Here is a 24,165-nt window from a genome sequence, read left to right as displayed (position 1 = left end):
ATCCATTCTCCATCACTTACTGCCTACTCCCTTATTCCTATCCCCTACAGCTGTTCTCTTACCCCAGCATCATACTTAAAAAAAAATTTTTACTTATTTTATTCTGAACTTAAGAAATAAAATAAGCATTTACATAACATAGTAGAATAGAAAAAAATTGTACATGAAACTGCAGATCTATGATGTATAACTTGCTATTCCTTTTAAACATATAAAAAAGTCTTCATGTAAATTTTTCCCTTTTTTTCTTTCCTCCCCCTCCACCTTATAGATGGATACCATTAGACACAAGTATGTGTGTATGTGTATGTGTATATGTATGTATGAATGTATATGTATCTGTGTGTATATGTAAAACCACTCTGCATATATGTAGATAGAGTCTTCTTCATATGTCCTTTGTAGCTAATTTGGGTAGATATAGTTGTCATATTGACTTAGTCCCTCAAAGTTGTTCTTAAAACAATATCATTGTTGCTGTATACAATGTTCTCTTGGTTCTGCTCACTTTGCTCTTCATTATTTCATGCAAGCCTATTCATGTTTTTTCTAAAATAATCAAGTTCATCATTTCTTATAGAACAGCAATATTCCATCATAATCACATACCACAACTTGTTCAGCCATTCCCCAATTGACAGGTATATCCACAATTTCCAGTTCTTTGTCACCACAAATAGAGCGGCTATAAATATTCTAGAACATATAGGTTCTTTTATTTTTGTTCCTAATCTTCTTTGGAAATAGACCAAGTAGTGGTATTGCTAGGTGAAAGGGTATAGGCAGCTTAATAAGTCTTTGGGCTTACTTCCAGATTGTTCTCCAAAGTGATTAGTTCACAGTTCCACCAAGAGTGAATTAGTGTCCCAATTCCCTTCAACATAATGTTGGTTTCTCCATCAGTAGTTTTAGCCAATCTGATAGGTGTAAAATGCTATCTCAGGTTTGTTTTAATTTACATTTATCTAGTCAATAATTATTTAGAGCATTTTTATATGACTATAAATTGTTTTGATTTCATCAGCAAACTGCTTTTTCATATCCTTAGACCATTTATCTATTGGGGAATAACTCATATTCTTATAGATTTTACACAGTTTTATATATATATATTGAAGCAACAAACCATAGGCCCTGAAGGAAGCAGACTAGACCTCAAGAAATTTCACATCAACTCTTACATCATTCATGGATTAAAGAAATTTCATCTCAGGAACTTTTACCTCACAAACTTTCATCTAAAGTACAGCAGAGACTGAGTGAGTGAAGCTTGAAGTACACCCAACTGTTTCTGGAAGCCAGGCCTAATAGTGCTGACCAGACATGATCCTGGGCTGTGACTGTGGGCAAGGAGGAGCAAGCACAAGCCTGGTGAGTATGGCACTGCAGGGAGAAAGAACATTTTCTGAACAGCATGACTGGGGATAAGGGGAGGAAGAGTGCAATCTCTGAAGTTGAGCCCCCGGGCAGAATTCAGACAACAACAATTAAAGGATCTAAGACCTAGGACAACATTACCCAGAATTTGGGATTAAAATTTGATAATAATATTAAGCTGCTAAAAGTAAAGTAAGACAAATTAAAAATAAAAAGGAGTAAGCAAAGGAAAAAGAACCCAACCATTGATAGCTGCTTTGATATAAAAGAAGATTTGGGTTCATATTCAGAGGAAGATAGTGAGGTTAAGAAAAAGATCCTCTTACCCCTAAACAGTAATATTAAGTGGTCACAAGCCCCCAAAGAAATCTTGAAAGAATTTAAAAGGAATTTAAAAATTAAATAAGAGAGAACAAGGAAAAATTAGAAAAAAAAAATAAAAGCAATTGAAGAAAATTTTGGAAAGTTAACCAATTAGAAAAGGAGATAAAAAATCTTAGGGAAGAAAATAACTCCTTAAAAACTAGAATTGACCAAGTAGAATAAAATGATGTTATTAGATACCAAGATACAATAAAACTAGAAAAAGTAGAAAAGAATTTGAAACAACTCATTAGAAAAACAACTTATCTGGAGAACAGATTGAGGAGAGATAGTAAGAACTATCAGACTACCTGAAAGTTATGATCATAAAAAGAATCTGGATACAATATTACAAGAAATTATTACAGAAAATTGACCTGAAATTCTAAAACAAGAAGGTAAAGAAGAAATAGAAAGAATCCATTAATCACCACCTGAAAGAGATCCTAGGAAGAAAACTTACAGGTATGTCATAGCTGTATTGCAAGCAGGAAAAACAAAAATTTAAATACTGCAGACTAATAATCAGGATTTCACAAGAACTACTAGCTTCTGGTAGACTGCAAGTCTTGGAACATTATATTTCAAAGAGCAAAGGAGTTGGCATTGCATTCATGAATAATTTATTCAGCAAAGTTGAGTATAATCTTGAATGAAAAGCGATTGAGTATTTGATGAACTGAAAGACTTTCAGGTATTTGTAACAAAAAGACCAGAAACTCAATGGAAAATTAAATATAAAAGACCCAGAAGGAATATAAGGAAATCATTAAAGACTAATTATAAAGCACTGTTAAAGGTTAAGCCGTTTACTTATCATATGTGAAAATGTTATCAGTATTCTTAAAAAAAATTATCATTATTAAGGTAGTTTGAAAGAAAGGTGGTGGCTGAGTTGTGTATCATGGGGGTGATTCTAGAAAACAAAATTGGGTAGGAAAAGGTAAAAAGAAGCAATTATCTCACAAAAATGGTGTGTGAAAGAACTAATATAGAAGAAACAAGTTGGGGTGAAGGGCTGGTAATGTTGGAACCTTACTCTCTCATCTGGGTTGAAGAGTAAACAAAGTATACATTTGAAGAAGTTTAGAAGCCTTCTGAACTTCTAGAGAGGTGAGAAAACTCAGGGATAGATTGAGGGGTGGGACTTTACATGGGGGAAATAAGGTATAAGAAAATTTAAAGATAGGAGGGGCCAGGTTACAAAGGACTTTGGATATAAAACAGAGGATTTTATATTTGATCCTGGAAGTTACAGGGAGCCACTGGATTTTATTAAATAGGATTATGACATAATTAGATCTGCTCTTTAGGAAGAGTATTTTGATAGCCTGATAGAGTAGAGGATGGACTGGAGTATGGAGAGACTTGCCAAACTAGCAAGCCATTGCATTAGTCTAAGCATGATATGATAAGGATCTGTTCCAGAGTGATGGCAAAGTTAGAAGATAAAAGAGGGCTTATCTAATAGAGTAAGATAAAATTTGCAGGCTTTCATAACAGATTGTATATAGGGGTTGGGAGACTGAGGAATCAAGGATAAAAGCTATGTTTTGAGCCCAGGTATAGTAATAAAGAGAGGCATGCTGGTGGGTAGGAGAAAGAAGTACAACCCTGCTCTGTCTCTACATATTCTCCACAAATATCTGGAAAATACACTTGACCAAATTCTGATTAAGAAATACAAGGAAAAAAAATCACAGTGAGTCATTTTTCCAGCTCAGGTTGACATAGGGAGATAGGTCTGCAGACACTCTGGTCAGGACTGTGGAATCACATGAAACATTTTAGTGTCCAGTGACTGATAGTTGGTATTGGGGCAGGAAAAGCCAGTACAGGAAGAGATTCTAGGGAATCCTTGAATTAGTTAAGGTTGCAGTCATGAGCGCCCTCTTGTAGCTATTGCTCTCTACTTAGTTCCAGATAACAGATCTAGAATAAACTGAGGAGGAGACCTGTACCTAGCAGTGGTGGAGAAGAGAGGTCATGTTCATGAGAGCTAGCTGTGTGCTGAGGAAGAAAAAAGTTCAAAATAAAAAAGCAACTATGTGGTTCTTATTCCTGGGACAGAGAGTGGGGACTCAGTTTTAGCCTATATAGTCTGAAGCCTATAAGTGATATAATAAGCATAGGAATCCCAGGTCAAATAGGATCTTGCAATTCAGTCACTGAACTTGCAGAGCCTCCAAATGGGCAGATATTGGCTGGATTTAGCAGCAGTCCATCAAAACTTCCAACCAGGGACAAGACAACAGAGATCTTGTTCAGTATCAAAACTGGTTCAAGAACTTGCAGAGCTCAAAACTGAAGATCAGTGAGCAGACTTCATACTTAACCATATCAATTTGGAAGTACTAAAAATTTGCAGGTCTGGGCTGTCCCTGAGATCTTGGAATAATGCAAAACTCAACACTCCAAAAAAGTAGCAGAAGGGCCTAAGATGACAAAAACTCAACCCCAAATTGTGCAGAGGCTAATTCTAACATATAGTTCATAATAAAAAAAAAAAGTAGGCTCAAATAATGAGTCCATGATGTGAAGCTGGACTAGTTTAGTTCTTGGTCCTGCCAACCAGAACTGGTTCAGTTTCTTGCCTGAGCCAGCGCTAACCATATGGTGTGTGCAATTCACATACCACTATATTTACATTCAGAGTCAAAACTATTTCAAACATGATTTCACCTTGTGATATTAGAAACCACAATGTGATCTTACCATAATTGTTAAAAATCACTTTTCTAACACAGATAAGTCTAGCAAAATTCTTTTTTTCTCCATCATAGAGGGCTGTGACAGTTGGTGACAGAGAAGTTCAAGACACAAACACAGAAGAAGAGAATAACACAAAAAATTTACAGAGCAAAGCCTCAAAGAAAAATTAGTTTGGGCATAAGTCCAACCAGAATTCCTATAAGCAAGAAAACAAACTTTTAAATACTAAAAATTATTTTAAAAACCAAATGAAAAGGAAAAAATGGGAAAACAACTAAAAACTATGGAAGAAATATATAGATGAGTATTAACAGCTTGTAACAAAAAGTACAAAACTTTATCCAAGAAAATAGCTCCTTGAAAATTAGAGCTGTTCTCTGCTTTAGAAAAATATGGCTTGGGGTGGAGCCAAGATAGCAGAACAGAAGCAGTAACTTTTCTAAGCTCCTCCATGAATCCCATCACTAAATTTTAAAAAGTGAAACCGAATGGATTTTAGAGTGTCAGAATCCACTGGGAGACTGAGCGGGCAGAATCCAGCCCAGGAAAGTGCCCACATGGGTTGGGGCACGGGGAATGCAGAGCATGCGAGGACTGCAGCAGCACAGACTGGAGAGTAGACTACAGCAGAGAGAGAAGGAGCCCCAGCCAGCAGACTTTCCCACCCCAAAGGTGATTTGCAGCTGTCGCACCAGCATCTTACCTTGGAATGGGAGGATCCCTTGGAGCTGGGTAGGAAAAAGCTCAGGGCTACAGCAGAGACAGCAGCTTCTCCTGGGGCTCTCAGCCCCCAGCCCGGAAGTTTAAAAATCACCTGCCTGATTTTCCAGGGGCTAGGATGGCAAAGTAAACTCTGGCTGCTCTGATTCCCTCTCGCTGACCAAGAAAACCCAGAGATAAATGTCCCATCCAGAGTAAAATCCTGAAATAACAGAAATAGCCTCAGGCTTAGGAGTCACAGAGAAAGGGTGTAACTGAGGCAGTAAGGAGTCTGAAGAGAAGAGCAGGAGGGGTCCCAACAAGCCCCACCTCACCTGACCAGCAAAAACCTGCCTGAGCTGTAGCCCAGGGCCATAGAGGCAGAAATCTGAAGTGACCAGGCCACCCCACCCTCAGGGGAAACACTGAGAATCCTGGCCTTGGCCTCATTCTAGACACCCAGAGGCTACAGCACACAAAGCCAACAACCAGCCACCTAGCTCCCAGCCTGAGAAGCTTGGATCAGAGCCCTCTGTACTCTAGGAGCAGAAATACACTTTAAAGGACAGGAAATAGGCAATTACAATGGGCTGGAGGCAACTTGCAAAGGCAGGACCAAAGACAATAGAATCCTATCATTCTGAATGAATATCCTATTATTTCCACTTTCTGGAAACACTATGGACTCTGTGTCCACACCTGAGACCACAGATGGAAATATCAACTGATCTCAAGCCCAAAAAGCATTCTTGGAGGAGCTCAAGAAAGATTTTAAAAGCCAAATTAAGGAAGTAGAAGATAAATTTAAATCTACACTGACCAAACTGGAAAAAAGTCTCACTGAAGAAAGCAAATCCTTAAAAAGTAAAATTAGTGAATGAATTGGAGAAAATGCCTCCCTAAAAAGGACCTTCAAAAACTAACTGAAAAGAATAATTCACTAAAAATTAGAATCAGTCAAATGGAAAATTAGAGCTGACCAAACAGAAGCTAATAACTCCATGAAACAATGCATAATGTTTTTTTTTAAGTAAAAAAATTAAAAAAGAAAACGTAAATTATCTCTTAGCAAAAACAACTGACTTGGGAAACAAATCAAGGGAAAAAGTTTTTAGATTTGATGACCTGAAAGCCATGACCAAAAAGAAAATAAGGCTAGATATACTTCAAAAACACCAGAAGAGAAAACTGCCCAGATTAAAAATGGAAAGAATCCACTGATCAGATCCTGAAATAAAACCCAGAATAAAAACTCATAGGAACATAGAGAATATATAGAGCACTCAGATCAAATAAAATAAAATGCTGCAGGCAGCCCCAAAGAAAGAATTCATATGCTGAGGAGTCACAGTCAGGATCACATGTAATTTAGTGGCCACCACTATAAAGGAATGAAATTTTTCCAGAAGGAAATAGATTTAGGCTTACAACCAAGAATAATATATCCAGAAAATTTCGATATAATTCTGCAGGGGGGAAAAGGACTTTTAATGTAAAGAGAGGACTTTTAAACATTCCTTATGTATAACCAGTACTGAGTAAAAAAATTGAAATAAAAACGCAGGAGTCAAGAGAAACATAAAAAGAAACATAAAAACATAAGCAAGCAATCATAAGGGACTAAACAAGGTTAAACAATTCACATCCTTATATAGGGAGATGATGCATGTATCCCCTCAGGTTGTATAGGGAGTCTTATTTAGACAGAAAGCCTGGCAGTGACTCTGTTACATTTTGATGGTCTTAAATGATAATAGAAAGGGAAGGGAAGAGTAAAACACTGGAAAGATGGTAAGGGAGAGGAAGGATGCAGGAAATTACCCCACATAAATGGGATATGCAAGTAGAAGTCTATGTAACAAGGAAGAAGGAGTAGGAGAGAACAGAGGATGACACTTGTACCTCAATCTGAATTGGTCAAAGTAAGGAAGAAACATGCACAGGTTTTATCCAACCAGCAAATGGGAGGGAATGGGGTTGAGAGGAGAGGAATAACATGGAGAGCAAATTAAAGGAGGTATAAGTTAAAATCAAAACAAATTCTTTTATTTTTTAATTTTTAATTTTTTGCCTTTTGGAGGGCAATTGGGGTGAAGTAACTTGCCCAAGCTTACATGGCTAGTTTTTGTGTGAGTGTGTGTGTGTGTGTGCGTGTTAAGTGTCTAAGGACAGAACCAAACTCAGGTCCTCCTGACTCTGGGGCTGGTGCTTTACTCACTAAGCCACCTAGCCACCCCCAGCAAAACAAATTCTTAAAGAGAGGATGGGAAACAAAAAGAAGGAAAAGCAAAAAAGGATAGAAGGAAATACACAACCAATCATTATTGTGAATGTGAATGAAAGAAACTCACCCATAAAATAGAAGAGGGCAGCAGTACAGATTAAAAATCAGAATCCAATAATACTATCTTGTTCATAAAATACACTTGAAATATAAAAGTTCACACAGAGTTAAAATAAGGGGCTGAATCAAAATCAGTTATGCTTCAGATGAAGTTAACTAAGGTAGGAGTAACAATCATGACTCAAAGTAACAATGAAAATAGACAAATTCTTTTTGAGTAAATAATGTTTTATTTTTTCCAGTTACATGTAAATAGTTTTCAACATTAATTTTTTTAAAATAAGATTTTTAGTTTCAAATTTTTCTCCCTCCCTTCTCCCCTTCCCAAGATGGCAAACAATCTGATATAGATTATTCTTGTGCATCATATTAAATATATTTCCACATTAGTCATGTTGTAAAAGAAGAAACAGAACAAAAGGGAAAAGCCACAAAAAACAAAAACAAAACAAAAATAGTGAAAATAGTGTGCCTCAATCTGCACTCAAACTCCATAGTTCTCCTCTGGATGTGGATAGCATTTTCTGTCATGAATCTTTTGGAACTGTCTTGGATCACTGTGTTGTTGAGAAGACCTAAGTCAATCATAGTTGACCATCTCACAGTGTTGGTATTACTGTGTACAAAGTTCTTCTGGTTCTGCTCACTTCACTCAGCATCAGTTCATGTGAGTCTTTACAGGTTTTCTATATGAGTAGATGATAGTACATGTAACCCCTAAATACTTTATCATCACTACAACATGAGAAGGAATTTACTTCTACAGAGGACATCTTATGGGTCTGATTTATTGGGATGATCTCAAAAGGAGAGTGAAAAGGTAAGAAAAGGGGATGCACTGGGAGAAGGAACAAGGGAGGAGAAGAAAATGGGGAAAATCATCTCACATAAATGAGGCAAGCAAGGAGCAATACAATGGAGAAAAGAATGGGGCAGGGAGCAAACAATGCTTAAACCTTTCTCTCTTCTGAACTGGTTCAAGGCAGGGAGAAAATACAAATACCCAGTTTGGTACAGATATCCATGTTACCCAACAGGTTAGTAGGAGGGGAAAGGGCCAAGGGGGATACAAAATATTAGGGATAGTAGGTTAAGGGAGGCAATGGTCAGAAGCAAAAAACTAGTAAAAAGAGACAGGGTATAAAAGTGAAGAATAAATATAAGACAATAGAATGGAGGGAAACACACAGCAGTCATGATGGTGAATGTGCATGGGATAAACTAACCTACAAAATCAAAAAAGGATAGTCAAATGGATAACGAATTAGAATCTAACAATATGTTGTTTGAAAGAAACAGATCTGCAACAGAAAGATGCACACAGGGTTAAAGTAAGAGGCTGGAATAGCGTCTATTATGCTTCAGCTGAAGTAAAAAATGCAGGGGTAGGAATCATGATCTCAGACAAAGCAAAAGCTAAACTAGCTTTAACTAAAAGAGAAAATCAGAGAAATAGTTTGCTGAAAGTTATGCTAAACAATGAATTAATATCAATGCTGAACATATATACACCAAAATTTAGATATGATAGACTTCTGGATGATATTGAGTGGAAAAAATAAGGATTATATCTGTTTCTCAGACAACCTCAGGAAAAAATCAAGCATGTATTAGGGTATAGAAACTTCACAAAAAATTCAGAAGAGAAGATATATTAAATGCATCTTTTCCTGATCATATTACAATAAAAATTATATTCATTAAAAGACTTTTGAAGCATATGTTAAAAATTAATTGGAAACTCAATAACCTAATCCTAAAGAATGAGTGGGTCAAAGAACAAATCATAGAAAAAACAAGACAATGATAACAATGAGACAAAATACAAAAATTTTGGGGATGCAACCAAAACAGTACTTAGGAGAAAATGTATATCTCTCAGTTCTTACATCAATAAAAGAGAGAAAGCATAGCAATGGCATGCAGCTAAAAAAAACTAGAAAAATAAATTTAACATCTTCAACTAGACACCAAAATAGAAATCCTAAAAATCAAAGGAGAGATTAATAGGATTGTAAGTAAACAAAACAAAATATTGGACTAATAAATAAAACCAGGAGCTGGTTTTAGGAAAACAAATAATAAATAGATTAACAGGTTAATTTGATTAAAAGAAGAAGAAAATAAAGTTACCAGTATCAAAAATGAAAAAAGTGAACTCACAATCAATGAAAAGGCAATAAAAGCAATTATTAGGATCTACTTTACCCATTTTTCTGCCAGCAAAACTGACAGTCTAAATGAAGTATATAGATATTTTCAAAAATATAAATTGTCTAGATTAATAGAAGAGGAAATAGAATAAAATACAACACCCATTCCTATTAAAAACACAAGAAAACATGGGAACAAATGGAACTTTTCTTAAAATGTTAAGCATTATCTTTCTAAAACCAAGAGCAAATATTATCTATAATGGGAATAAACTAAAAGCTTTTCCAGTAAGATTAGGGATGAAGCAAGGATATCCATTAACAACATTTTTATTCAGTATTATACTAGAAATGCTAGCTATGACAATAAGATAAGCAAAAGAATTGGGAAAATAAACACAGGTAATGAGGGGAAAAAAAACTATCACTTTTTGCAGATATTATGTTGATATACTTAGAAAACTATAGAAAGTAAACTAAAAAACCAGCTGAAATAATGATCAACTTTAACATAATTACAGAATATAAGATATGGAGGTCATATGGGAAAATAGGTACATTATTTTAGTGTTGGCAAGCTAAATGACTCAGTGGATGAATGGGTGGGCCTGGAGTCAGGAACACCTGAGTTCACGTCCACCCTCAGATGCTTACTAGTTAAATGACTGTGACTAAGTTACTTAACTTCTGTTTGCCTCTGGAGAAGGAAATGGCAAATCATTCCAGTATTCTTGCCAAGAAAACCTATGTACAATGTTGGCTCACTTTGGTCCACAGGGTCACAAAGAGTTGGAAATGACTGAACAACAACAATAATTTAGTGTTATTGCACAATTGGTGAAATTGTAAACTAGTCTAACCATTCTGGAGAGCAATTTGGAACTATGCTTAAAGTGTGCATGTATAAAACTGTGCATACCGTTTGACTCACCAATAGTCATACTAGGTCTATATAAAAAAATCAAAGAAAAGGAAGAAAAGATCCATTACTTACAACATATTTATAACAGTTCTTTTTTGTTGTGGCACAAAATAGGCAAGTTATGTTATGTAAATGTGATGGACTATAATTGTGCTTTAAGAAATAATGGAGGGGTGTAACAGCAAGCAAAGAAGTACTTGGCACCTTGTTTCAACTATTTAATTAGCCTCTTGTTTCAGTTCAAGTTTCTTTTGAGTCTTTCCCTGATTGTATCAAGTCTTTGTTAAGGAACGAACTTGTGAAACCCACAGTAGGAGGAACTTGCTGATGCAACAGGAAGGGGTGGTACAGGGAGGAGCTAATGACCATATATAAGGAGAAGCCCAAGCTGGGAGAGAGCAGAGCTAAGAAGAGAACACTTGTGGTGGCAGAGTTGAGAAGGAGAAAACTTGTGGTCTCCCAGCACTCTGTTTGTCTGTTCTGTCTGTGTTGATTTGTGTTTGTAATACTTTGTACAGAAGCCCTGGGACCTTACTGGAAGCCCTGAAAAAGGATTTTCTTGTTGTCTGTTTACAGAAGTCCAGGAGGAAAGTTTCAGAGGTCCTGGGAGTATACTGACAAGTTGTGTTGAGTTCTCAGACTTTGTGGGTTTGTGTTGATTTCACAGGCAGAAAGTGAAGTGATGATGGTGCCAGCAATGTGCATGAATGTTGTTTTAGCTCTCTTAAGCTTTGTCTTCCCAGAAACAGAAACTGTGAAGGACTTGAGGTGAACTGGACATTGTGAGCTTCAGTATGGAATGGGAACTGGACAAGGAGCTGGATGAGGAGCTGAGAGTTGCCTACCTTTGAATCCAAGTGACGGTTGGGTAAATTCAGGCAAAACCTGGGACCATGGAAGAGGAACCATGGAATCTGAAAGCCAGTATCCAGTCAAGATGAAAAGACCTCTCCTTGGGTACTTAATGCTGACTGAGAAGATCATGATTTACTGTGGCTTAGGGGTGGGAGAACCTTGTACTTTGTACCTTGTGCCTCTTAAGGATGATTAGAAACTAATCTGCAATCAAGAAGAAAGAAGACTTTTTGACTGAGAGATTAAGACAATGCAATGTAGAGGTGGAGAACTTTGACCTTTGTACTTTGTGTCTCTTATTAAGGAGGCTTGCTCCTTAAGGATTATTGAGTTAAGGACTTACTGAATGCTATCTTTTGCTTAAAACTATGTGGCCACTTTAGTGATATGTTATGTTATAAAATTGTGAATGCTGTACTTTGGCTTCTGTGAATATTTTTCTTTAATTTACTGCTGAATAGAGTTCAGTCGCTATACTATGTGATCAGAACCTGAAATCTGTTCACAGCAGCAGTCCTCTGGAAAGCTGCTCATGCTTGAATTTACAAGGGGATGGTTCATAAAAATTTATGAAGACTTATATGTACAGCAAACTGAAGTGAGCAGAACAATTTGCACAGTAACAAACATATAATTATGAACAACTATGGAAGCTTTAGTAACAAGGTTCCACCACAATTCCATTGGACTCATGATGAAAAATGCTATGGATTCAATGAAAATTGAAGCATATGTTGTTTTTTTCTTGTTTTTCCTAAAGAACATGGCTAATGTAGAAATGTTTTGTATGACTTAATATTTATAATGGATATTGTATTTCTTGCTTTTTCAATGGGGAAGGGAGACACTAGAATGAGGGAGAAACTTTGGAACTGAAAACAAAAATAAAATCAAATTTATCAAATTTAAAAAATGGAATAAGAAAGAAAGGAAGGGATTCTACCACGTTACTTCTATAACACAAATATCATCTTGATACCTAACTATTGACCTACAGTTTTCTCTGTCAAAACAGAGAAAGTAATATTATGTTAAATATCACAAAGATCATAAACTGTTGAACTACAAGTCTTACAAGGACTAAGGTCTAGTATAAATGTCTCTCAAAATCAGTGCTAAGTATATCTCATATCAGTGGTTTCCATTTAATTTTTTACAAATTCCTTAGGGGTTTATGACAATGGTCTAGGCAGTTGTGTTAAAAAAATTGTTTAATGTTGCCTATGAAGTAAATAATTGCTTACTTATATTACAATTATATTTTCCCTCTGTGACAACAAGTATCTGCCTGTTTGAAGAATTGTAGGTTTTTTCTGCAGTATTTCAAAATTATCATGATCATGTACACAATGATTTTGGTGTTCATGTAGCAGTCACATCAAACTCTGACTGCTTCTGACTAAGAGCAATATGTACTTGCAATTTCTCAATCTGCCATCAAATTGTTTCCAAACTTCCACAAGGGTTTCACATTTGAATATAAACTGATTCCCAGTGCATGGCCACATGCATGCTCATATATGCATTGCACTGTGCCAGAATAGCTCCCTTATTCCTCTCTGTTCCTATGTAATTATGCTAATCAGCTACATAATCAGGTGATCAAGATGTTACAGTTGTTTATGTTCTTACAGCACAGATTTCAAGCTGTATGAAAACTATGATTGTTGGGCATATTACCTTATAAACAATCCTTTAAATCATCAAGAATGAATATAAATATTCTCCAGGAAAAAAACCTTATATTGTCTCTCACTGCAGCATTAAGGCTCTTTTCCAATCATTTAATATCCTCTGTTTATATTACTTTTCTTAAATCTGGTAAATTTTCAAATGAACTGGTTGGAAACACTGGTCATTCATTCAGTAGAGTTTCTGTGAGAATGTAGCCACTGTGCCAATGGTAGAAGAGAAAAAAAATTGAAGTTTTTTTTTTCCTTAAAAAATATTATATAAATGTTTAAAAAATTAAACAATACATATATATCTATGTATAATATTTATAATTGAACTTGAAGTACATTTCTTGTTTAATATGGCCCAATACATAGAGGAATAAATATTTTATGTTGTAATTAACTATATAGTTTATTCATTAATTCGATAGAAAAAAATAAAAATAAATTAATTTTTATGCGTCAGCAAGAGAGCTTGTAAAATTTTCCATCCATTTTTCTCCATGTTTGTGAGTGAACATTTTCATTTTATTCTTGTTTTAAATCAAAATAAAGAAATAAACTGTGTAGAATCACATTTAAGACTGTTTGTCTAGTGTTGAACCAAGTATTACAAAATTTTTTTCCAAATAAAGAAGTCCAGCATCAAAATTAAATTTACATGTTACTATTGTATTGTAAACACCTTCCAAGTTGTAATTTATTTCATTAAAATATTATTTATGTTCAAGAAAATTTGTAACATAATGAAATTTTACATGAAGTCTTATGGACAATAACTAGCATATAAGGTCTTCCTGAATTTCTGTTAATTCTTTCAAAATATTCCACTAAAATATTTGTAATTATTTTACAATTTGTAACTTATATATTAGAGTTATATGTATAATTTAATTTAATATAATTTATGTATAATTTAAATTATACATTATATAATTTAAATTATATAATGTAAATTTTAATTAGGAACTTTTGTAACTTTTTGTAATTCTAGCTCCTTTGACCATTTGACATTACTCTTTTGAGGTAGAAGGGGATTTCTTTGCTTCAATATCCTCCTCTGAAGATGAATCCCTGTCTTCTCTATTCCCATGATAACTGTTTATGGTTGGATTCTTGTTCCTTTGCCCATGCATTTTTTTGTAGTAATAATTTTTGTAATTACCTCTACCCCTGGGATATGGGGTATGGTCCTTCTTGTAAATCAATATCCCTAATAATTATGGATGTAAATCTTTTAAGTAAAATATTAGCAATATTTTAGAGGCTATAGCAATATATCAGCAAGATCATATACTATGACCAAGTTGAGTTATCAGGAATGCAGAGTTGTTTCATATATTAGGAATACCATAAACATAATCGTCATCATTCATAGTAGGAACAACAAAATTACATGACTGTATCACTAGATGCAGAAAAAGGGTTTTCAGGGAAGGTTTTTAGTCATTTCTGTTTTTAAAAAAACACTAGAAAATAGGAATAAATGCTAAGTAGTATTTATCTTAAACTAAGAGCCAGTATTGTATATAATGGGGATAAACATGAGGCCTTTCCAGTAAAATTGTGGATAAAGCAGAGATATCCATTATCACTATTTTAAGTAGTGATAGAAATGCTTGCTAAAGAAATAAAACAAGAAAAATGAATTGAGAGGAACATATAAAGACTAAGAGGGAGATTGCTTTTTTAATATGATATGGTTTGCTTAGAAAACCCTAGAGTCATCTAAAATATTAATTTAAAGATTTGATCACTTCAGTGATGTTTTAGGATATAAAACATATCTGCTTATGTCATTAGCATTTCTATGTATTGCCAACAAAGCCCAGAAGGAGGAGAGAGAAAGAGAAATGTCATTTAAAATAATCACAGAGATTATGAAATGCCTGTGAGTCTGCCTTCCAAGACCCCTATAGGAACTATATGAACATAACTACAAAATGCTTCTTATAGAAATAAAGATAGGCCTAAATAATTGTATATCTATTAATTGCTGAGCCAATATAAGAAAATGACAATAACATCTAAATTAACTTGTTCAGTACCATACTAATTAAACCACCAAAGAATTCTCATATAGAACTAGAAAAAATAGTACATTCATCTGGAAGGACAAAAGCTATGCATATTTTATTGATATTCTAAGTACAATTCAAAATCATTTTCCAGAATGGTTGGACTGCTTTATAACTCTGTCAATGATACACACTGAAGTATTGTTGTCTGCCCTCACAAAACTCCTTAAACAATTGTTATTTTCCTTTTTTGTCAACTTTACTAATATGAGGAATATAAAGTAGACCTCAAAGATGCTTTAATTTGTATTTTCCTTACTATTAGTGATTTACAGGATGCTTTCATATTATTGATAGTTTGCATTTCTTCCTTTGAGAACAGCTTGTTCATATTCTTTCATCATTTATGTATTGGGGAATGACTTTTGTTCTTATATAGTAGTAGCAATTCCTTATAGATCCTGGATATCATTCTTTTATCAGAAAAACTTACTGCAGTTATCCCCTCCAGTTAACAGTTTTCTCTTCTAATTCTAACTACATTGATTTTATTCATGTAAAATATTTTAGGTAGGGTGGCTAGGTGGCAGAGTGAATAGAGCACTGGCCCTGGAGTCAGGAGGACCTGAGTTCAAATCCGGCCTCAGATACTTAACACAAAAACTAGTCGTGTGACTTTTGGCAAGTCACTTAACCCCAATTGCCCTCCAAAAAGAAAAAAAACAATATTTTAGGTAATCAAAATTATTCTTTTTATTTTATGTGATTATATATGTCTCTTATATGGTCAAGAATTTTTCTTTTGTTCACAGTTTTCTTTCTGTTTCCTCTAATTTATTTACCATGTGACCTTTTATATCTAGGTCATATATCCATATTTATTGTTTAGTGTGGTGTGATTGTCAAGTAATGAATCATTATCTTAGTAGCTATGTTTAGGTTTAACCTTATATTAATTTGTTCATTTGTTTCAGGATCTTGTATACTTAAATTCATTCTACTGATAACTTTTGTACTATTTAATCATACCAGATAATTTTTATAATTACAGTTTTGTTGCACAGAATGAGGTCTGGCACTCTTAGGCCCCCTTCATTCCCACTTTTTCATTATTTTGCTCATTAATTTTCAGCTTTTGTTTCTCCATATTAATTTTGTTATTATTATTTCTAGTTATATAAAATAACTCTTTGATAGTTTGATTAGCATAGCAACAAAACTATACATTGATTTAGGTGGTGCTGTCATTTGTATGATATCAGCATGACCAAACCATGAGCAGTTAATATTTCTTCCATCATTAAGTCTTTATTTCTTTAAAGAGTATTTGGTAATTGTACTTGTAGAATTCCTATATGTTTCTTGATAGGTAGATTCCAAAATATTTTATACACCTTGTGGTTATTTTGAATTTTTTATATCTCTTCCTGCTTTATCTTGTTGTTAATATATGGAAAGACTGGTAATTTTTGTGGTTTTATTCTATAACCTGCTACTTTTTTGAGGTTTTTGTTTCAGTTAATATTTAATATAATCTTTGGGGTTATTCAAGTGGACCATCATCTGTAAAAGTGACAGTTTTGTTTTTTCTTTAGTCTTATTGATCCCCTCAATGTATTTATATTTTTTATTGCAATAGCTGGCAATTTTATAACTGTATGAAATTGGTTTTATATTGTATCTTGCTCAAACCCAACCAGTCAGTTATCATATCAAATAAAAGCTTCTGATCTTCATGAATTCTTTAAATGCTCCTTTATCCCATTCTTATTAATCTTTTTATTTCTCATATTGTTTGCTACTTTAGCCAAAACATTGTTTGCTCTTTTCCTGTTTGCATTACTTGAAGAGATCTGTAATTTTATGGGTGTGATTAGTCCCTTCATTAATGCTGACTATAATCCTACCATACTTTAGTACCCTTTTCTGTGATCAGTGTAGCAAAAAAAAGTGTTAATGACAGCTAACAATTTAAATAGCACTTACTATGTCCCAGGCACTATGCTAAGCACTGTACAAACATTATCTCATTTGATCTTCATAACAACCCTGGAAGGTAGGTGTTATTATTATCTCCATTTTACAGATGAGGAAATTGAGGCAAACCAAAATAAGTGACTTGCCCATGGTCACATAGCTAGGAAGTGTCTGAGACCAGATTTGAATTCAGGTCTTTCTGATTCCAGGCCTGGCAGTCTATCCAGTGTGTCACTTGGCTGTCCTAACTTTCTAGTGATGAGCCTCCAAACTTAGATTTGTGTACTTGGACAGCAAACAAGAAGTTTAATTTCCCGCTTGATGGACTTACCAGAGCTTGAACTCCATTCACATGTCCTTTGAGAACCCAAGGTGTAAATGGCATTGGGATTTCTATGTAAGAATTTAGTGGAGTTGTGTTTACATGTAAATACATTAATTCCCATCTTACAAACTTTCCCTCATGCTATCTCACATTTTGTTGCATTCCCATGTTAATCATGTCCTCAATGCCTGGTTTAAAATCTTAGAAAACCCTTACATAACTAATCACAACCCATTAGCCTCTTATCATTTATTCATTTATTACCATATTCAGTTCCTGTTTACCTACACTAATTGAAGAGTTCAAAGGTATGTACAATCCATAATAGTAGATATTTAAGAAGTAATTTTTATTCAATATCTTCAAATGTCAGGCAACTCCGTAAGACTATATATTATCCATGAATTGTGATTTTCTTGTTTTTCACATGAGAATGTAAGCTTCATTAGGGCAGAGACTATATTACTTTTGTCTTTGTATTCCCAGATGTTAGCACAATACATGGCACTACTATAGTAGATTCTAAATCAACATTTTTGATTAATGATTGATCTGAATTGGTGAAGGAAGTTTTCACAGCAAAGAAATAGCTGGTCTTTGAGATATTGCTTTATTCAAATGGACATGTAAAGCCACTTTCCAATGTCAGTTTCTGATGTTAAAAGAATTTTTGTCAAAATAATAAAACCACGCTCTGAATATCTAGCTCAGAGTTAAGTAATTTTCTGGTTTTTTAGAATAGCTTATATTGTATTGGAATTAATTGTTCTTTAAATGTTTGGTAAAATTCATTTGTGAATCCATCTAGTCTTGGTGATTTTTTCTTAGGGAGCTCATTAATGGCTTGTTCAAAAGTAATTTTCTTATTTGACCATTAATCAAATGAGCTGAATCAAACTTCCTTTACTGTACCACTCTTTGGTTAAAAGTTTAAATTTGAAGGGATTTATCTATTGGAATTGTCTTTATTCAAAATAAAAGTTAAAGGGAGCATAGATGTCAACAGTCATGTAATTAAGCAAATTAAGAGTTGTCCATGGGGAAGATGTCAAAGAAGTAGGTAATATAATTAGAGTGTTTTATTTGTTATCAATAAACTTAAAAGATCTCCCCAATAAACACACTGAAGATAATTGAGATTTACTGTCACTGTCATTTCTCATTTGCTAACATTTTCCTTTGTAATTGTTCTTTAACCATTCCCTATGTGTCTTCTACAATAGTGTCTCTTCTCAAATGTGTATTCATCCATAGACACTATTCCATGGTCCTTTGTGCATGAGCTACTCAAATGCTTGCTATTAGACTATAAATCTTTTTAAATAGTTAAATATTTTATTTAAAAGTATATTGAACATCAGTGCATTTGACTAAATTTCCTTGGTAACCAGTTGCATTTAAGTTAAGTAATTTCAAAATATAAAGTATCATAAATATGTCAAAATATGTATGATGACAAAACATAACCAAACTATAATATCAAAATTTATAAAGTATTGTAAAATATAAAGTATATTGGTTACTTTTTCTCTAATATGGTTATACTTACTGTGTACTCTTCCATTTTTTTGAATTATTTTATAGAGGTTTTTTCTAGGTCACTTTATCATTTTAAAATATATTAGTTTTAATTGCATGAAAGTATTCCATAACACTAGTGTTATGGAATACAATTTATTTAAACATTCTCCAATTTCCTGAAGTTTAGGTTGCTTCTTCCTTGAAATGATATATAATACTGCTACAAAAGTCTTTAAGCTGGTAGCTCTTTTCTTATTTGCTTTTGATAAGACTTCCCGAATATATTCCCAACAATGGAATTATTGATTGTATCAAAGGATGTGATTAATTTTGTAATGTGTTCTGTTCAATAACATTGTTTTCCAAATAAGATTTTATAAGTTTGCAATTCCATAAGCAATAAATGAATATACCTGTTTCTCCCCAAGCCCACCATCATCTTTTCATTACTTTTAATTATTTTTGCATTTTAGTAGGAGAGGTTACATTGAAGTTGTTTTGATTTGCATCTCTTTTGATACTCAGTGAATTTGAACATTTTTTCAAGTGATTATTAACAAATTTTGTATCCTCTTTTGAAAATTGTTCATCTCCTTTGATCATGTATCAATTATGGGCAAGGAATGAACACTTTGAATGTTTAACAGTTTCTTATATATTTTAGATGTCAAATTTTTATCTGTATTATTTGTTATAACTATTTTCCCTATTTTCCTTTTAATTAAATTATTTTTTGTTATACAGAATTTTTCCTTCTTCATTATTAATTTTTAGCTTTCAAAAATTTCCACAAAATTTTGAGTTCCAAATTTTCTTCCCATCTCTCCCCTCCCCCCACCCCAAGATGGTATGCATTCTGATTACCCCTTCCCCCAGTGTGCCCTTCCTTCTGTCACCTCCTCCCTTATCTCCTTCCCCCTTACTTTCTTGTAGGGCAAGATAGATTTCTATACCCCATTGCCTGTATATCTCATTTACCAGTTGTATTATACAGAAATTTTTAATTTTAATCTAGTCAAGCATATCAGTATGATCTCTAAGAATTTGTTTTTTTTAATAAAACAAAAAAAATCTCTTCATGATTTGAAGAAATATTTTATTTTATTTTATTCTTTAAGAAGACTTCTTTAAAAGGTCTTACAATATTTAGATTTATTATCCAGTTGGAATTTTCTAGCTTTTGTGATTTAAGATGTAGGTCTACTGATAATAATTCTTGTCTAAACCCATGGTTTTTCAGAATTATCAGGGTTTAGGGACTGAATCATTCAGTAAATTGTGGTAACGACTATTAAGACCTCATTAATCTGCTATTATTGGTGAAGAAGACTACTAACTAGAATGGAAAATGACCCTAAATTAAGATAATTCCCTTTAAAAAGGTTATATAAGACACTCTTAATAATCTGTTGTCAGGATACAATATAAAGACAAACTTTCCATGATATTACACAATTTTCTTATTACCATATAAAAATATTTATTATTTGTCTACCCTTTTATTCTTTTGCTATTTTCAAATTCAGTTTTACCTTTACTGCCTTCAGTATATTCAATTTCTTCTTTAAAATCAAAGAAGTCAGCTTTCATTTTGTTCATGGAATTTTAAATTCAGTATTTCTTAACTCTTGAACTTCAGTTTCTGGATTTACCCAATCCCAGGATATTTTGTAATGACAAAATAGTTACCACAGTTACTGTCTTTCACCACTAGATGCCACTCATGAATGAATTCAATGAATCTTATTGTTCTTGAAGATAAGCTACTTGGAAAGAAATTTTGTCTTCCACTTAGGTATCAAAAGAGAATTTTCATGATAATTAAATCTTTTCTTTTTAAGATTAAAAGAATAAATGAGGGGCGGCCAGGTAGTACAGCGAGTAAGAGCACCGGCTCCAGTGTTGAGAACACCTGGAGATCGAATCCCGGGCTCAGACACTTAGCACCCACCCAGAAACACCTGGCCGTGTAACCTTGAGCAAGTTACTTAACCCCGATTGCTTAAAGAAAAAAAAATATTAAAAAAAAAAGAATAAATGATATTCACAAGTAACTTCCATACCAAATTTTAATAGTTGGAACTTCCTTATCAAGTCAGCCTTTTAGAGCCTCCGACTCTAATATTCTAATGAATATGTGATCTCTTTGATGACAGCATTCCTTACAAAGATACAGAGTGCAGCCCATCCCTTAATACACAGACTATGGAACTCTTGTCCATATCTTCCAGTAAATTTGCCACCAGAGGTTCACCCAAAATGTTGGGAGCATTCCTTCGGTGCTGTTGGCATCAAATAAATACTTGTGTAGTTGAACTGTCCACAGAGTCCCTCCCTCTTACCATGTGACCAATCCATTGATACACTGATACATACCAATGCATTGATACATTTATGGTGGCATTTTTTTTTCTATCACTTCTCCTGCACAATTCCTTGTTTCTCCTGTGTTGCAGCCTGCACAGACTCTCCATGTTTTCCCTCATTTGGCTTCAAATAATCCTCAGATACAATTCTCCTAAGATTGTAGATTGACATGACTCCCATCACTGGAACATCACTGGAAGAATATTGATGTTTAAAAGATAGGTCTTTGTTTCAAGGAATGATGGGATATTTTTTTTAATTGGCACTTTCTCAAAGTCAATTCCACCCTTCTTTTCCCCCCTTTCAATTCTGGGTTCAGCTCATTGACCATTTGCTGTGCTTGTCTATGATAGATGCATTCTGTTGATTGTACACCAAACTACATATTATAGTCTGTCAATGAATATTCTTCATTCATTTGGTTTTTCCTGTATATATAAACCAATTCTTATGGAGTTCATTCAAAGTCTTATTGGTGTTCTGTGGCTTGACAGTATGAAGTCCTTCAAAATCAAGAACATCAGGAAAACCTTATCATCCCATAAAGCTATTTCTGTTTCTTTCAAATAATCTTATAACTTTTATATAATACATGGGAGATACCTTGTCAGAGGAGAGCCTTGAAAGTGGAATTTTGCTCTATCAAATTACTTTCTTATTTTCAACAAAGAAGAACTGTGGGATTCTTTTTTACATCTTCCAGTGAATTATTCCATGCTTAATATCTCTAAAGAGAAGTTATCATTAGTACAAATGAAATTTAATTTCACATTTCCTATCTTCCCCTGTGAACTTTTTGGTGATACAAAAAGTAGCTAAATGCTCAAAAGATAAGAAGCAGAAGGCAATAATCTCCGGCTGGCTAGCTAATTGATAAATCACAGAATCTTGGAGTTGGAAGGGACCTCAGGCCATATAATTCAACTTGTACTTGAACAAGAATTCCCTCATACCCTATACCAGACAAATGGTCAGCTAGCCTTTTCTTGAAGGTCTCCAATGAGAGGAATAGATTATCTTACAAGACAGCCCAATCTACTTCAAGATAGCTTTAATTTTTAGGACTTTTCCCTTGCTACAAGTCTATATTTGCTGCTTTGCAACTTTAAGCCAACACTTCCAATTTTGTCCTTTAGGACTAAACAAAGCAAATCCCTTCAAATATTGGAAGAGAACTCTCATGTTCCTCTTATTATTTCTTTTTTTCCCAGGTAAGTACTGTCAATCACTTCAAATGATCTTAATATAACATGAACTCAAGGTTAACCCTGGTTGCCCTTCTTTGGCCATTTTTATGCTTCTTCATGAACAATATGCTCTGCATGTTCAATATTCTTCCTAAAATGTGACCTCTAGAACTGCACCCAGTTCTCCAGTTGTGATCTGACCAGGGCAGAATAGAGCATTAATTTTGTTGTTGTTGTCATTTTTTAGTTGTGTCCAACACTTTGTGATTCCATTTGGGGTTTTCCTAGAAAAGATGCTGAAAGTGGTTTGCCATTTCCTTTTCCAACTCATTTTTACAGATGAGAGAACTGAGGCAAACTGAATTAAGTGACGTCCAGGGTCACACAGGTAGTGTCTGAGGCAAATAGTACCATATCCACTGCATCACCTTGCTACCTCCAAAATATCACTTCCCTAGTATTGCTTGGTATGTTCATTTTAATGCAATCTAAGATTTAATTCTTAGCTATTGTGTCACACTATTAACTCATAGTCACCTCTCAATTCACTAAAACTTCCAGATCTTTTTTCAGATGAACTGCTATCTAGCAATTGTGTGAGGTAATACTTTCATCATCATCATCATCATCATCATCATCATTATTATCACAGTTAACATATAGCTAATAGCTAATTTTTATATAGTGCTTCTTATGTGCCAGGGGTTTTGTTAAGTCCTTTACAAATATCTCATTTGATCCTCACTACACCCCTGGGAGGTAGATGCTATTATTATCCTCATTTTATAGATGAGAAAACTGAGACAAACAGAAATTAAGTGACTTACCTGGGGTCACACAGCTGGTAAGTGTCTGAGGTGAGATTTGAACTCAGGTATTCCTGACTCCCGCTACAGCACTCCCATTTGTTGTTCTACTTAGCTGCCTGCCCACAATAATCCTCACTAATGCTTACTGTTTGACCAAGAAATAAAATGGTTTTTAGTTGTTTTGGCTTCTTTTGGCTTTCTCATTGTTGAAATTGTTTCACATTAGTAAATTTCCACAAGAAATTATGATAATGTGAGTTTGTGTGTGTCCCCCCCTCCCTTTACTCATTATCTAACTTCAATAAATAGTCTGCTTGTAAAGATCAAGTTGGGGCAGAGCCCTAACTAGAAATATTTGTTTATTTATTTATCCATTCATTTATCTATCTATTTATCTATTTATTTATGTTTAGGACAAATGGGAAAAAATACATCTTCAGTTTAAGGGGAAATGGGTAGAGCACTGCCTGACTAAGGGTGGGAGAAGACTGAAATCCTGGGACAATGATGTGAGGTCATTGCTGGGAAGGCTACTGCATGGGGATAGGGGAGACAAAGGCAAGGGAGAAGCTAACTAGCTGCTAAATTTAGTGGTTTCTCTGCTGCTAACATACAATGATATCAGTCTCTAAATTTGGTGACCTGGGGCAATGCTCTGTGATCACTCCACTCATTCTTACAGAAGAGTGGGTTAGAGGTATTGCGAGTACATATAATACCTTTTAACTTTATCCTTTCTTCTAAACTGGTGTTGATTTTGATTTGCTTAAATAAGATGATGTTCTGATTAGCCATAGAAGGCTGATTCTAAAATATGTAACAACCATTAAATTAAATTAGTAACAACCATTTCCTTTTTT

This window comes from Petaurus breviceps, unplaced genomic scaffold (genome assembly GCF_028583685.1).
Source record: "Petaurus breviceps papuanus isolate PSGF00001 unplaced genomic scaffold, PetGlider_PUasm1.0 91133, whole genome shotgun sequence".
NCBI classification, from domain to species: Eukaryota; Metazoa; Chordata; class Mammalia; order Diprotodontia; family Petauridae; genus Petaurus; species Petaurus breviceps.
This window is presented reverse-complemented; position numbering follows the sequence as displayed.